This window comes from Pseudophryne corroboree, chromosome 9 (assembly GCF_028390025.1).
Source record: "Pseudophryne corroboree isolate aPseCor3 chromosome 9, aPseCor3.hap2, whole genome shotgun sequence".
Lineage (NCBI taxonomy): Eukaryota > Metazoa > Chordata > Amphibia > Anura > Myobatrachidae > Pseudophryne > Pseudophryne corroboree.
The window spans coordinates 376165046-376179338 of NC_086452.1; the positions used below are offsets into that span (position 1 = coordinate 376165046).

General features: G+C 46.1%; 1 long non-coding RNA gene across 1 annotated transcript in view; it reads right to left on the reverse strand.

Moving 5' to 3' along the window:
* Window positions 1-14293, reverse strand: part of LOC134957057 (uncharacterized) — a 366396-nt gene that overhangs the window by 748 nt on the left and 351355 nt on the right. The window contains exon 2 of the long non-coding RNA XR_010186420.1: window positions 496-1275. This is a non-coding gene — a long non-coding RNA (uncharacterized LOC134957057). The remainder of the gene's footprint in view (window positions 1-495; window positions 1276-14293) is intronic.

Sequence of the window (14293 nt, forward strand, 5' to 3'; positions counted from 1 at the left end):
ACCCACACTCCCTGAAAGCCTGCCTTACTTACTACATAAGGTCCAACATGTTTTTAAAATAAATTTTATTTTATTTTTAGTGTAAATTTCACATAAAAAATCACTGTGTCCTTAGCCAGCCTAACAAAGTGAAGCATGCGAATTCAATGTGCAAATATTGGAATACCCAACCTCAAGTGTAAAAGTCCAACAACATACTACACTCCACTCACGTCTAACTGTTTAGCAGATAATGTTGCACATACAAACCCTGTTGTCCTGGGCAACCCTGTCGACATAATGAGTGTCGACCTAGAGTGGGCATCCTCAACATTGCAGACGTAGACACTGTACATCTAATGTTCCTCACACAAATGTAAAAGCAACATCCATACCATGATGAAGAAGACAAACATTTTACCTTGGCAAAAGATTTTACCCAGTACAACACTGCATTTATTAGAATGTGTAGTGAAATTCGGTTAATAAAAAAAATGTCAATGAGTGTCAACTTACTGTCCTGTCCCACTTGTTCTCCTCCCAGAAGTGCCTCCGGGGCCTCTGCTGCCCATTCGGAAGGTGGGGATGGCGGCTGGATGGGGTCTGGCGGCTGGATGGGGGATGGCGGCTGGATAGGGGAAGGAGGCTGGATGGGGGTAGGAGGCTGGATGGGGGAAGGAGGCTGGATGGGGGTAGGAGGCTGGATGGTGGACGGAGGCTGGAAGGGGGAGCTTGGTACAGAGGGTGGGTCAGATTGAGAAGGGGAGGGTGGCGGAGAGGTGGGTTGGGTCACAGAGGGGGAGGGGGGCAGAGATGGGGAATGGGAAAGAGAGGGTGAGGTGGACGGAGTGGTGCTTGGTCCTACAGAGGTGGAGGGGGACAGAGAGGGGGAATGGGAAAGAGAGGGGGAGGGGGGCTGAGAAGGGGACTGGGAAGGAGAGGGGGATTGGGTGTGAGAAGGGGAGGGGGGCTGAGAAGGGGACTGGGAAGGAGAGGGGGATTGGGTGTGAGAAGGGGAGGGGGGCTGAGAAGGGGACTGGGAAGGAGAGGGGGATTGGGTGTGAGAAGGGGAGCGGGGCTCAGAAAGGGACTGGGAAGGAGTGGAGGATTGGGTGTGAGAAGGGGAGGGGGGCTCAGAAGGGGACTGGGAAGGAGAGGGGGAATGGGTGTGAGAAGGGGAGGGGGGCTGAGAAGGGGACTGGGAAGGAGAGGGGGAATGGGTGTGAGAAGGGGAGGGGGGCTCAGAAGGGGACTGGTCGGGGCTCCCAGCAGCAGCAGCTTGCCGTTGTGCTCGGCCTAGAATGACATATGTAATATTTTGTTTGTAGCATGAAAATTTATAACAACAGCATTTTTCTATTACTCTGTTCTGTCCCATGTTTAAGACACAGGGGTAACATTGATAGGTTTTTCTAAATTTGAAACTGGTGAGGTTGCCCATAGCAACCAAACAGATTATATGTAACATTTATTAAGCTGCTTCTAGAATATAATAGATTGAATCTGATTGGTTGCTATAGGCAACATCTCCAGTTCTTTAAAAATAAAACCCAATTAAAATGACCACACTGAGCAAGTTAGTGGGTTCAGTTGACAGCCTGTGTAGCAACTCTGTACAACAACATGCACTTTTTCAGAAGCACCTTGCTACACAGTCAGTACTGCTTGCCCTACCCACACACACTCATGTTTATTCTACAAGTTTATTGTAAGTGTGCTAATTTTCACACTCTCACTTAGTGAAAGTATACAAAGTATTTGCGAAAATGTGTTATGCACTGTAATATATTACTTACTGCGCCCACGTAGGGTCCGGATTTGTTGTCTCAGCTCCGCCAACAGGTCCAGCTTACGCCTGCAAGGATCGCTCCAGCGCCTCTCGAGCAGGATCACGGACCTCCGGCTGCGGACGCGGGTCTGCAATAAGCGGCGGACCTCCGCGTAGGCCTCGCGCTTTACCCTATTTGGGACAAAGGGCCCTGCGCGGCCTACGCGGCGGTCCATCACCGCTACCAGCAGCTCGCGGCGCGTGAAAGCTGCTACGCGCATCATGGCAATGGCGTTTTCCATAGATGGGCTTATATTTATGGTTTTTGGTTGCATGTGATTGGTTGGAAATGTATGGTGTCATCTATAATCAACTTTATTGATATGTGTACATTGATGTGCAGGACAGTTTGTACAGTTCTCATGTGCTGAGATTCGCACCCGCGGACACACACACACACTCATATGGATTCTCATCAAAAACAGGTTATACTTCAAATATATCTTACAAAATAAAAAAAATTTTTTATAAAAACCATTGGATACAACAATCTTCCACAACATATATGGAAAGGAGAATATTATATAAATAAAACTACTGAAACAATATAAAATATTCACTAAAATCACTCAGAAATGTGCTCAGAAATGTCCACCGTGCTTCATTAATTTTACGCATACACCCACACAGGTGCATGCAGGGCGTTCACATAGCCAGTGCAGCAATTACTGGACCAATTAGCAAAATATACACCTGCGTGAAATTCCGCACCGGAAAACGCAAGCAGCTATAAATACCGAAACACTTGTGCATACACACATGCTACCAGCAACATGGCTACTCGTGAGCAGACGGCAGCAGAGATGGACGAGGTGCAGAAGCAGATGGCAGCACTAACACAGAGAAGATTAGCACTGCGGAGGCAGATGCTTGATTTTGCTAATGTATACTCTGAAGTTCCAGGACCCAGTACTATACAAACTCCTTCTGCTACCCAGGAGTTAGGAGTGAATCCCCTGCCAGACATAGCTAGTGGGGAAACTGAGGGTGATTCTGGACTAGCAGCTCAAACACAAACTACACAAGCAGCTAGTGAAGAGGAAGATGGTGATGAAGGTCAGGATGATAGCTCACAGGCTACTTCCAGAAAAAAAAGAGACAGCCCGCATTCACTAAGAGGGAGTTACGGATTTTGGTCACACAGGTCATGCAAAAAATACATCGAGGACCCAAAAACATGGGTGCTGCAACCAAAGACAGAATTTGGAGGGACATCACTAATTCTATTAATGAAGTCGGCTCAATAGTCCGCACCTCGCAGGAAGTTCAAAGACGGTAAGTGTATATTGCCAGTCCATTTTCTGTGCCAAGTATTATTATAAAGTAACTTAGATGTGATGTTGCCTATAGCAACCAAATGCATAGCATGTGTACTATATATTAAAGCAGGTTTCCAAAATTTAACACTACCTTGCCCCTGTTTTTCACCACATATGTAGTTGGGCCGACTTCAAATCCCGCCTGAAGGGCAAGAGGTCTGCGGAGTGGAATGCCTCGAGGGCAACGGGGAGGACCAGCTGCCACTGTGGAATACACAGATCTGGAGGAGATAGCGATGGACTGTGTGAGCTACGAGGAGGGGGTTAGGGTGTCTTATATGGACACGGACCTGCCTGAAATACTCCATGCACATGACTTGCCAGGTAAGTTTACACACTTTTTTTTTAAAATTTAAAATGTAAACAAAAATCTCATATTGTTTTTCTCTACTCTTTTTCCACTCATTCTTTTATTTGCTTTGCACATAACACAGCACAGGGGGGTGAGCAGGTAGAGTCACAGGAGGGTTATGTGGCTGAGGTGGAGGGGCCTAGTGTGTCTGGCAGTGTGGGACGACAAATCCCACCCATCCAGATTCCAACTGGCCCCCCCACCCAACCCTCTGCTATCCCGGAAATCCTGACTGAAATAGCCAGGTATGGTGAGAGCCTGAATGCTTTTCAGGATAGGATGCACCGGGAGGTAAGCCAGATACCTGTCCGGCTCACTGAGCACAGAACCAGTGTGGAGCAAGGTGTAGCTCAAATCTGCCAAGGTCTGGCAGAAACAAGATCAACTCGCCTCCTCCTTCCATGAACTTGCCAATTCCATTCGGCAAGGGCTCCAGGACATCGCTGTCTCCCTTGCCCACAGTGGCAGAGAGCCAGCCACATCAGCTCCCTCCCCTCCCCCTGCCCAGGAAGAACATCCCACTGGGCAGGACCCTCGAAGGTCACTCCGCAGACCAAGCCAAGAAGAACATCATCAGGCGGGGGGGGGGGGGAAGAAAGTGATGTCTCTCCAGATGGGCAGCACCCATGTTTTACATGTTGCCTCGATGTATTTTTTTATTTTGGCTTGTGTGGCCAGAATGTAGAACTCCCTCAAAGTGAAATGTTTTGTTATAATTGTAGCCTGTGAGTTATTTGTGCCTACACCTGAGCCATCCTTCTCTTCCTAGCGTGCTGTGTATGTTTGTGTTTGTGTGTTTGTTCCGGAATCTACCTCAGTTCCCCTAAAAGTTTAGTCTGGCTGGGGGTTCACTTACTTAATTGATAAAAACAAATTCTGGCAGAATAAGGGGTTACCATAGTACTGGGTTCTGCTCTGTGCATTTGCCCAATGCCATCTGCTTGCTGCTATGTCCATCTCTGTATGTGATGCTCATTTGTAGCCATGTTGTGTTGATTTTGTCCTTTATTTGAAGTAAAAAAAAATTACTTTACATTTGTTTGTGTGTTTTATTAAAGGTTATGCACTCATGAAAACTGTGCCCTGTAAACTTGAACATGGCATATTGACATTTGTGGAACAAGGGAACAATCAGAATATTAAGACAAACATTGCATAGTGTAATTTTTAATCTGTATGCCTTGCACAACACTTAAATTAACATATACAAAATAAAAAACAAAATAAAAATTGGGTTACTAGGGGCAACATGCCATAGTATTAGATATGGACACATATTGTTACATTTTTTTTTTTTTTAACAAAACACATTAAATGTAGGCTGCCTTATGGTGTTCATGTTAATTGGTATGTACAAAGGAATATGTCTATGTTGAGAAGATTTATCTGATGTAGTTTATTAGTTAGTTTAGTCACATTTGAGATTATAAAACAAAAAAATTCAACATGCATTTAACATCAGTTAATTTTTATTGGTTCAAAAAATACAGTGCATTATTTGTGAGTGTGTCAGATTTGTTTGGCCTAAAAAAACAAATCTGAAGTGGTCATATAATTGCTGCTTGTATTATTTAGTAAGAGCAGTGTTTTGCAAGTAAATGCTCAACAGGTGAATTCAGTTGCTAATTAATTGCTAATTAGAGCAGACACACGCTTGAAACAGTACTTCGCAAGTGCTGAGTAGCTGCAGACTCACTCTTCTGCTGCGTGTAGATTGCGAAAATTTGTCAAGTACTTTTAACATAGGATACGCATTTTTGCCAAAAACACGCCTACTGCTGGATGCATACTCCCACACTAGCCGCCCACTTTCACGCCCATGTCGTAGGATTGCGAAGCCGTGCCTCTGCCACGCCTCCGTCACTCCCCGTTTTCATTTGTGTATTCCGAGCAGTTTTCTTTGTAGTAATTCTGCACAAGTGTCGTATCGCTATGCTTGCGCATGCGTATTTACGCTTTTGCGCATGCGCAGTTTGTGGTTTTCCTGCCGTTTGCGATGCAATGATCCGCTGCGAACAACTCGGAATGAGGGCCATTGCTGGAAATCCATGAGCTAATGTGATGAATACATGTATTGTACTTTGCCAAAGTGACAAAGATCAGGCAATTGCCCAATTCTGGAAGTGCAGTCTTCCTTTCCAGATGTCTTCATAAAATGGGGGTCTTTCTCAGACCAAACACAAAGTCTCCAAAAACAAAAAGAGAAAATAAAAAATATATATTTTTAGAAATTACTTTGTGGTTTAACCTTTTTGTTTAACAAACACCAGAGACTCTGTGTGCACATGCATTAATCACAAACACAATGTCTGGGCAAACTGCAAGTGTACACTAACTTTGATCTTGCTGTTGTAACTTCGGTGTCCCTCTGGTATGACAGGTGCTCTGCAAAGCAGTTGCAGGTTGCAAAATAATGAACGTAAGCATATATTTTATTCCCCAAAAACATATTCTGCATTTTTTTTTTATTATTATGGGGAGGAGATATTAAATGCTTTTGAATGTTTCGAGTAGCCCTCTGCATGCGCATGTTAAGGGTCACAGCAGCTGCGTGTGATGTCACGCAGCCGCTGGGACCCGCCTCAGCAATGGTCCGGACATGCCTCCATTGTCCACACTGCGCCCCATAAACGTAGCATCGACACCCACAAAACATGGCATCGACGCCCCGTTCCTGTCCCCATCCAGGATTTAAACTGCGTTCTGAAGAGAACGCAGTTTAGGACCTTGCACATTTGCATTCCGGCGTACACACCTGCGCATATGTGCAAAAATCGCTTCATAACGATTTTTGCACATCAGCAACAGGGTCTGAATTAGGCCCATAGAACGATACATTACACAACATGGACTACAAGGTTTGTGAACATTGCTTCATCAGCAGTCATAATAACCCAAATAAGAAGTGCCAGTTGGTCCCAAGTGTTGGTGCCATCGTTGACAGTGGGGAGGAGATGATGGTGTAAGTGAAGAAACTTAAAGCACATAAGGAAAGAGGGCCCTGCTTGCGAGAGTTTACAATCCAAATATAGCGTTACGCTTTAGGAGATAGACCTTTGATTGACCTGTGAATGGGAGTCCATGGCCAGATTATACAGTTGGGTCCATACAGTATATATTTGGACACTTACACATTTTTTTACATTTTAGCTGTGTACTAAAACATTTAGAAGTTACAGTTATATAATGAACTAGGTGATCCATCGCGCCCTACGGGCGCTCTTCACACCTTCGGAAGGGGCTATGCCCCCGTAACCCCTGCACGTAGTTGTGTGGGTGGGTAAATAGTGCACGACGAAAGTGCGTTTGATGGTGAAGGGGGCGTAGGCCCTTTTAGTGGGTGTGAACAGTGGCTGCAGGGAATGATGTACAGAATGTAGCGGGTGCAGGGGTGACCGCGTATGGGGGAGGGTGTCTGTGGGTGGAGGAGGGGCGGATGCCGGGAGTGTGTGCGGATAGGAGAGGGGGGCGGGAGGTGGTGTGGGTGGGGGAGGAGCAGGGGACTGGGGGTGGTGGATGGGGTCTGGATGCGATGTGGGTGGGGTAGCGTTGGAGGGGGAGGGGTCGGTGCAAGGCTCTCGTGGATGTGGGAGGGGTTCTGGAAGCGTTGTGGGTGGGTAAGGGGTAGGTGTGCTTGCGAGTGGTGTTGGGGGTCCGGTGGTGGCCGGTGAGGGGCTGGGGTTCATTGGGTGGGGGAGGTGTAGGTGTAGGGGGTGCAGTGGATGGTCGAGGGGGTCCGTAGGTGGTGTAGGGGCAGCCGTGGGTTTGCTGTGGGTGGGATGGAGGTAGGTATCTCCTATATATTAGGACAGATCTGTGACTTTGTGACTCATTGCTAAAGCTGGGTGGAGTCACAATGCTGGGCGGAGTCAAGTTACAGATCTGGCCAAATATATAGGAGAAGCATAGGAGAAAATAGGAGAACACACTGGCCAAATATATAGGAGAGAATAGGAGAACACACTGGCCAAATATATAGGAGAGAATAGGAGAACACACTGGCCAAACATATAGGAGAGAATAGGAGTACACACTGGTCAAATATATAGGAGAGTATAGGAGAACACATAACAGTACATTGTAATAACAGTACATACATAGTGAGCGCAGGAAAGGCAGCAGCAGCAGCATGTTAACGCGACATACAAGCACCGCCTCCAGGCGCCAGCCATTGGACACATGCTGAAGGGTGCGCTGTGATTGGCCACCCGTGGGTGTGACGGGATGTAGCTACTGCTGCTGCCCCCGTTGTACAGAGCATCCCCAACTCCCTACATATAGCGGGGACGCGGGGTGAGGGCGGGTACGAAGCGGGGCTCACTGCCAGGGGACGGAGCGCACAGGCATCTTACTGCACTCTCCGGCGTCTGGCACTGTAGTGTCCGCCAGCGTCTCCCTGTGTGAGCGGGGACCCAGGTGCTAGTTGTATTGGCGGCCAATCACAGCGCACTCCTCAGCCATGTGTCCAATAGCTGGTGGCTGGGGGCGGTGCTTGTATGGAGCTTTAACATGTGTCCAATAGCTGACGGCTGGGGGTGGTGCTTATACGGAGCTTTAACCTGCTGCTGCTGTCTCTCCTGCGCTCACTATGTATGTACTGTTATCACCATGTACTGTTAAATGTTCTCCTATTTTCTCCTATATATTTGGCCTGTGTGTACTCCTATTCTCTCCTATATATTTGGGCAGATCTGTGACTTGACTCCGCCCAGCATTGTGACTCCGCCCAGCGTTAGCAAATGAATCACAAAGTCACAGATCTGGGCAAATATATAGGAGATATGGTATAAAAGTGCAGACTATCAGGTTTAATGTGAGGTATTCACATCCATATTTGAAGAAAAATTAAGGAATCCCAACTGTAATTGGACTTTTTACTCAAAAACTGTTTCATGGCCAGGTTTGGGATATTTCTTTGTTACTGTATTTCTCTATCAATTAAGCAGGCAAAGGGGTATATTCAATTAAGGTCGAAACTGCCGCCTTGTCGAAAAGACAGCAGTTTTCAACATTTTCAGGTCGGAAGGGGTTTCTGACCTATTCAGTCCCGAGCATTTTTATTCAACAAGTCGGGGAATTCGACTTGTCGAATAGTACGTGAATTGGCGGTATAGCTGCCGATTCGCGTACTTCTGAGGAAAACGAGGCCAAATTTGACAGGTTTTGGCCCCACTTCCGACCATCTCAGTTCGACTTAAAAAAAAGTCGAACTGAGATGAGGGACCTAAGAGGAGGAGAGGGGGGAGAGCCGCGGGCAGACGGGGAGAGCCGCGGGCAGACAGGGGACAGCAGTGCTACAGCACAGCACTGCAGGAGGATGTGTCATAGCAGCCGCTCACGGCAGCATCCACCCGGCTCCAGCAAGTGAGGTCCCGCTTGCTGGAGCTGGGTGGACGCTGCAGTGAGGTCTGGCAGCTGTGCCACATCTTCCTGCATCGCTGCTGTCCCCCGTCTGCCCGCGGCTCTCCCCCCTCTCTGGTCCCTCATCTCAATTCGACTTTTATAAAGTCGAAATTAGATGGGCATTGGATAGCCCTTGCCAGATCTATTCCGACAAATGCATGTCGGTATGGATCCGACCTTAATTGAATATACTCCAAAAGGTCTGGAGTTGATTCCTAGTTTGGCATTTGCATTTGGTAGCTGTTGTTGTGAAGCCACAACACGCAGTCAAAGGAGCTCTCAGTACAAGTAAAACAGGCCATCCGTAGGCTGCAAAAGCAAACAAAAGCCATAAGAGGGCAGGAACCTTAGGAGTGGCCAAATCTACAGTTTGCTGCATTCTGAGAAAAAACACTGCACCGGTGAGCTTGTCAATACAGAGAGGCCTGAATGTCCACCGAAGACAACAGTGGTGGATGAATGCAGAATCCTATCCATGATAAAGAAAAACCTCTTCACAACATCCATCCAAGTGAAGAACACTCTCCAGGCAGTAGGTATCTCATTATCCAAGCTTACCGTAAAGAGAAGACTTCACAAGAGCAAACCATTCATAAGCCTCAAGTATAGAAAGTCCAGATTAGACTTTGCCAAAGAAACATCTAAAAAAAGCCATCCTAGTTCTGGAACAGCACTCTTTGGGCAGATGACTTAAGATCAACCTGTACCACTATGATGGGAAGAAAAAAGTATGTAGAAGCCATGGAATGGCTCATGATCTGAAGCACACCATATCATCTACAAAACACGGGGGAGGCAGTGTGATGGCATGGGCATGCATGGCTTCCAATGGCACTGCGTCACTATTTATTATTTATTTATAAACAGTTTATATTATAGCGCAGAAAATTCTGTTGCGCTTTACAATTGGAAACAACAGTGATAAAACAATTGAAAACAACAGTGACGAAATAAAACAAAACCATTGGAAACGACAGATATAAAACAAAACTGGGTAATAACAGACAGACATACAGTATATGTAGGAAGGCCCTACCTGCAAGCTTACAATATATAGTTAAATATGCATTGATACACAAGGATAGATGTTATCAATTACATAATGGTACAGTCAGATTACAAAACTTCTTGGTGGGCTGTATAATATAGTCACACATCAATGTTGGCCTGGGGTCAGGAGAATGGGACAGTGAAGAAAGAGAAAATTTGTGAAGATATGTGTTGACTGTACAGTGGGGATGTAATTGGATAGAAAAGCTTATGAAGATAACGTGAGCAGTTCTGGAATTTGATAAGCGTGCCTCAAGAAGTGATTTATCAGGGAGCGCTTGAAGGTTTGGAGACTAGAGGAGAGCCTTATTGTGCATGAAAGGGCATTCCACAGAGTGGGTGCAGCCCACAGAAAGCAATGTTTCTGTCTTTATAGATAAGAACTTTCCATGTGACAGATCCATGTACAAGATCTAGCAGATAGGGGGAATTCAAATGTTTTCGTCCCCGATCTGCCGTCTAAAATGATGATAGACCGCAGGGGGACGATATACAAATGTCCTCAGTTTTCGAGCTGATCATGCCCACAGCAGTCGGGTTTAGCTGCTAAACTAATGGACGTGACGCAAAAAGTCCAGTTTGGACGCACAAATGGGTCACTTTTTGCGCATTTCAAGTCGCCACCCCCCGGGGTAGTGAGCTGATGTCGCACCTCGCACTCGCCGGCAGCAACATTTGAATAGTTCAAGAAAAAAGCAACTAACAACTGCTATATAGCGCCTCAAATTCTGATCATATGGCAAATAATTATTGTAATTGAGATTGCTCTATCACCTGCGCTGCCGTAAAACACTGTGTGTGTGTGTTTAATTAAGAGCAAATTTAAAAAGAAAAAAGAACGGCTGCGCAATGTGTAAGGGCAATACAGAATGAGAGCTGACGTGTAACAATAAAAATGGTTTATTATACTAATGGCATTGAATGCAACACATAAAAATCAATTATATGTTTCCAACTTAGGGGAGAAATGTTGTTAATACCAAGAATGGAATGCAGAACACCTTGATAATAGAGGTATATACGCTGGAGGTTATGACCTTTAGTAATGGTGAGACAGATAGTCCAATTGCTGTTTCTAAATAAGTATCCACAGTTCAAGTGAGCTGCCGAGCGGTATATGGCTGATAAGAAAATGCCGTGATTAGCAGTCTCAAGAGCACATAGATGCTGTTGTTTTATATATGATTGTGTACCTCTCCGAGGGCTGGTCCGTACCGAGCGTCCTCAGTCGTGCGGTCCTGCAATGCCCAGTGCTTGTTTATGCAGCAGAGGGATGACCCGCCAGGCAGCGGAGGGATGGACGTGCTGTAACCAGGCAGTGTGTGAAGATATCAGCGGCGTGCTGGTGAAAGTTGCCGGCGGCAGTATGGGAAGCCGGGATGTGGAGCCAAGGTGTAGGTAGCTCGGTCAACAGCTTGCTACCTGTGCAATTAGCAAGATCAAGATGTGCAGGGAGGTCCTGCACACGATAAAGTCACGTGATATGTGACGAAACGCGTCAGTACCCCACCTCCCTGCACACCTTGATCTTGCTAATTGCACAGGTAAAAGGAGAAGAAAAGGCTGTATTGTCGATGCACAAGAAGGGGGGTGACCTGATTGTCACAACCCTCTGAGGAAATTACTAAAATTTAACTTTTATTAATGTCAAGTTAAAATAGTGTGACAATGACTAACACACAAACTACGAGTATAGACGAAACATAGAGGTTAAAATCAAGACATATACAACACATACAACAAGTGCAATTGAATTAATAAATGTGATTAAAGATTAAAAGTGTGTCTGCGTGTTTGTTCTTATGTCCAATTATGTAGTATAGCTCTCAATCTCAAACCAGTCTAATAATCGTTGTAAAAAAAAAAAGCTAAAAATATAATTTAAAAAGTAGTTTTTTCTCTGCTATAATGCAGTACTGTGATGCTGCAGGTCGTACCACAGCTTAATATTCATATATGTATTTTTTCTCTGTAGGCCAGACCGCAGTGTAATCATACAAGTATTGTGACGCTGCAGGCCACACCCCAATTTCATAAAATGATTGTGATGCTGCAGGTTGTACTGCAGCTTAATATTCATACACATATTGTGATGCTGTAGGGCAGATTGCAGTGTAATATTCATGGTTGATGATTATATTAGTGATAGCATCCAAATAGGCATGTCAGACAGTCTGTTTCACTGCTGGAAAGGAAAAAAAGGCAATTTGGAGGCCCTTGCACAAACTGGGTTTGCTTTACTTAAGTTGCCCACCCTCCAGTGTGTACTCAGAGAGAGTTTTCAGCGCAGCTGGGAACCTTGTTATCGATTAGTGTAGGAAGCTACTTCCTCAAAATGTGGAAAAGATGATGTTCATCAAAATGAATTAGAAATTCCATGAGGTAGACCTTTACCGGCAATTACGTTAAAAATATATAGAGGCACATGTAATGGTGGATGCCAGTGGGGACAAATTAATAGTGTGCGAAGAAGAGGATGTACACACTGATGTGGGTGAAGAATCGGCTGACGATGACAATGGTGACATCTTGCCTATGTAGAGTCAGTTTGTGTATGTAGAGACCTTTGGCAGCTTGTTTTGTGGGGCCCAAACAAACCAATTACTTCAGCCACAAGTGGCAGTCCCTGTTGCTGAAGTGGTTAATTACTTAAATTGTGCATGTCCTGTTTAATTTATACAACATAAAGGTGGGTGGGAGGGCCCAAAGGACGATTCCATCTTGCACTTCTTTTCTTTACATTATGTGCTTTTTGGAGCATTGCTGACTTTCTTCTTGTGTAGATGACAAACATTTTCATAGTTTATTAAATTGCCATCTTGTCTGCCACTGCAGTGCCATTCTGTTTCCAAGATGTGCCATGTTGGATGTTTAAGTGCCACATGTTTGTGCCGCCCACTTCTGTCACTTAGCTTGGTCATCCAGCTACCTCGGTGCAACCTTTTAGCCTAAACTGGATGAAAACAATATTGGTGGTCATTCCGAGTTGTTCGCTCGTTGCCGATTTTCTCTATATTGCGATTAGTCGCTTACTGCGCATGCGCAAGGTTCGCAGAGCGCATGCGCTTAGTTATTTTACTCAAAAGTTAGGTATTTTACTCACGGCATAACGAGGATTTTTCATCGTTCTGGGGATCGTAGTGTGATTGACAGGAAGTGGGTGTTTCTGGGCGGAAACTGGGAGTGTGCGAAAAAACGCTGCCGTTTCTGGGAAAAACGCGGGAGTGTCTGAAGAAACGGGGGAGTGTCTGGGCGAACGCTGGGTGTGTTTGTGACGTCAAACCAGGAACGAAACTGACTGAACTGATCGCAGTGGCAGAGTAAGTCTGGAGCTACTCAGAAACTGCCAAGAAATTTCTATTCGCAATTCTGCAAAGCTAAGATTCACTCCCAGTAGGCGGCGGCTTAGCGTGTGCAAAGCTGCTAAAAGCAGCTAGCGAGCGAACAACTCGGAATGAGGGCCATTGTGAGCTGTGAGGTGGTCAAAATGTACTGGAAATGAGTGGAAATTAATGTTGTTGAGGTTAATAATACTCTAGGAACAACAACAGGCCAACCTTCCGTGAAAACCAAATACAGATCCAAAACACAAAGGAGATGCAGATCCAAAACCAAGATGGCTCATTGTACAGTAGAGTGCAAATATTTTGCAGGTGCTGGTAAAGGGCCTAATTCAGGGGCAAATTCGGGTTGGATCGCAGTGTACGATCCTACCGGAATTTTTGTTGAAAAGATGCGGGCACATGCGCAGCACCCGTCCTGCTCATGCACCTGCATTTTCTGTGGGGGGCCGCAGAAAATACGTTTGCCTCTGCCTGTCAATCAGGCAGAGGTGGTCACGGGGCAGGGGGCGTCAACGCTATGCAGTGAGCGGTGCTGCGTGAACAGGGGGGTGTCATGGGCATGATTGCGGCACCTGCATGACGTCACATGCAGCCGCTGCGATGGGTAAGATGGCGCTGTGTCTCCTGCAGGCACAGCTAAGGCGCCGGCAGGAGGCATCAAGAATTTTTACGATGAAGCAGAAATTGCGAGGCGCTCGCAATTTCTGCTCCATCGGAGGGGGGGGGGGGGTGGCCGGACAGCATGCTGGGCGGCCTTGCCCAGCAATGGGCGGCCCCCAGCATGCGATCCAAAGGATAGCAAATTCTGCTGATTAACAGAATTTGCTATCCTTACTAAATTAGCCCCTCAGTAAGGATTGCAAATTCTGCTAATTAGCAGAATTTGCAATCCTTTAGATCGCATGCTGGGGGCCGCCCATTGCTGGGAAAGGCCGCCCAGCATGCTGACCGGTGCCTCCCCTGTTCAACAAGCAGAAATTGCTAACGCATCGCAATTTCTGCTTGTTAGCAGAAACTG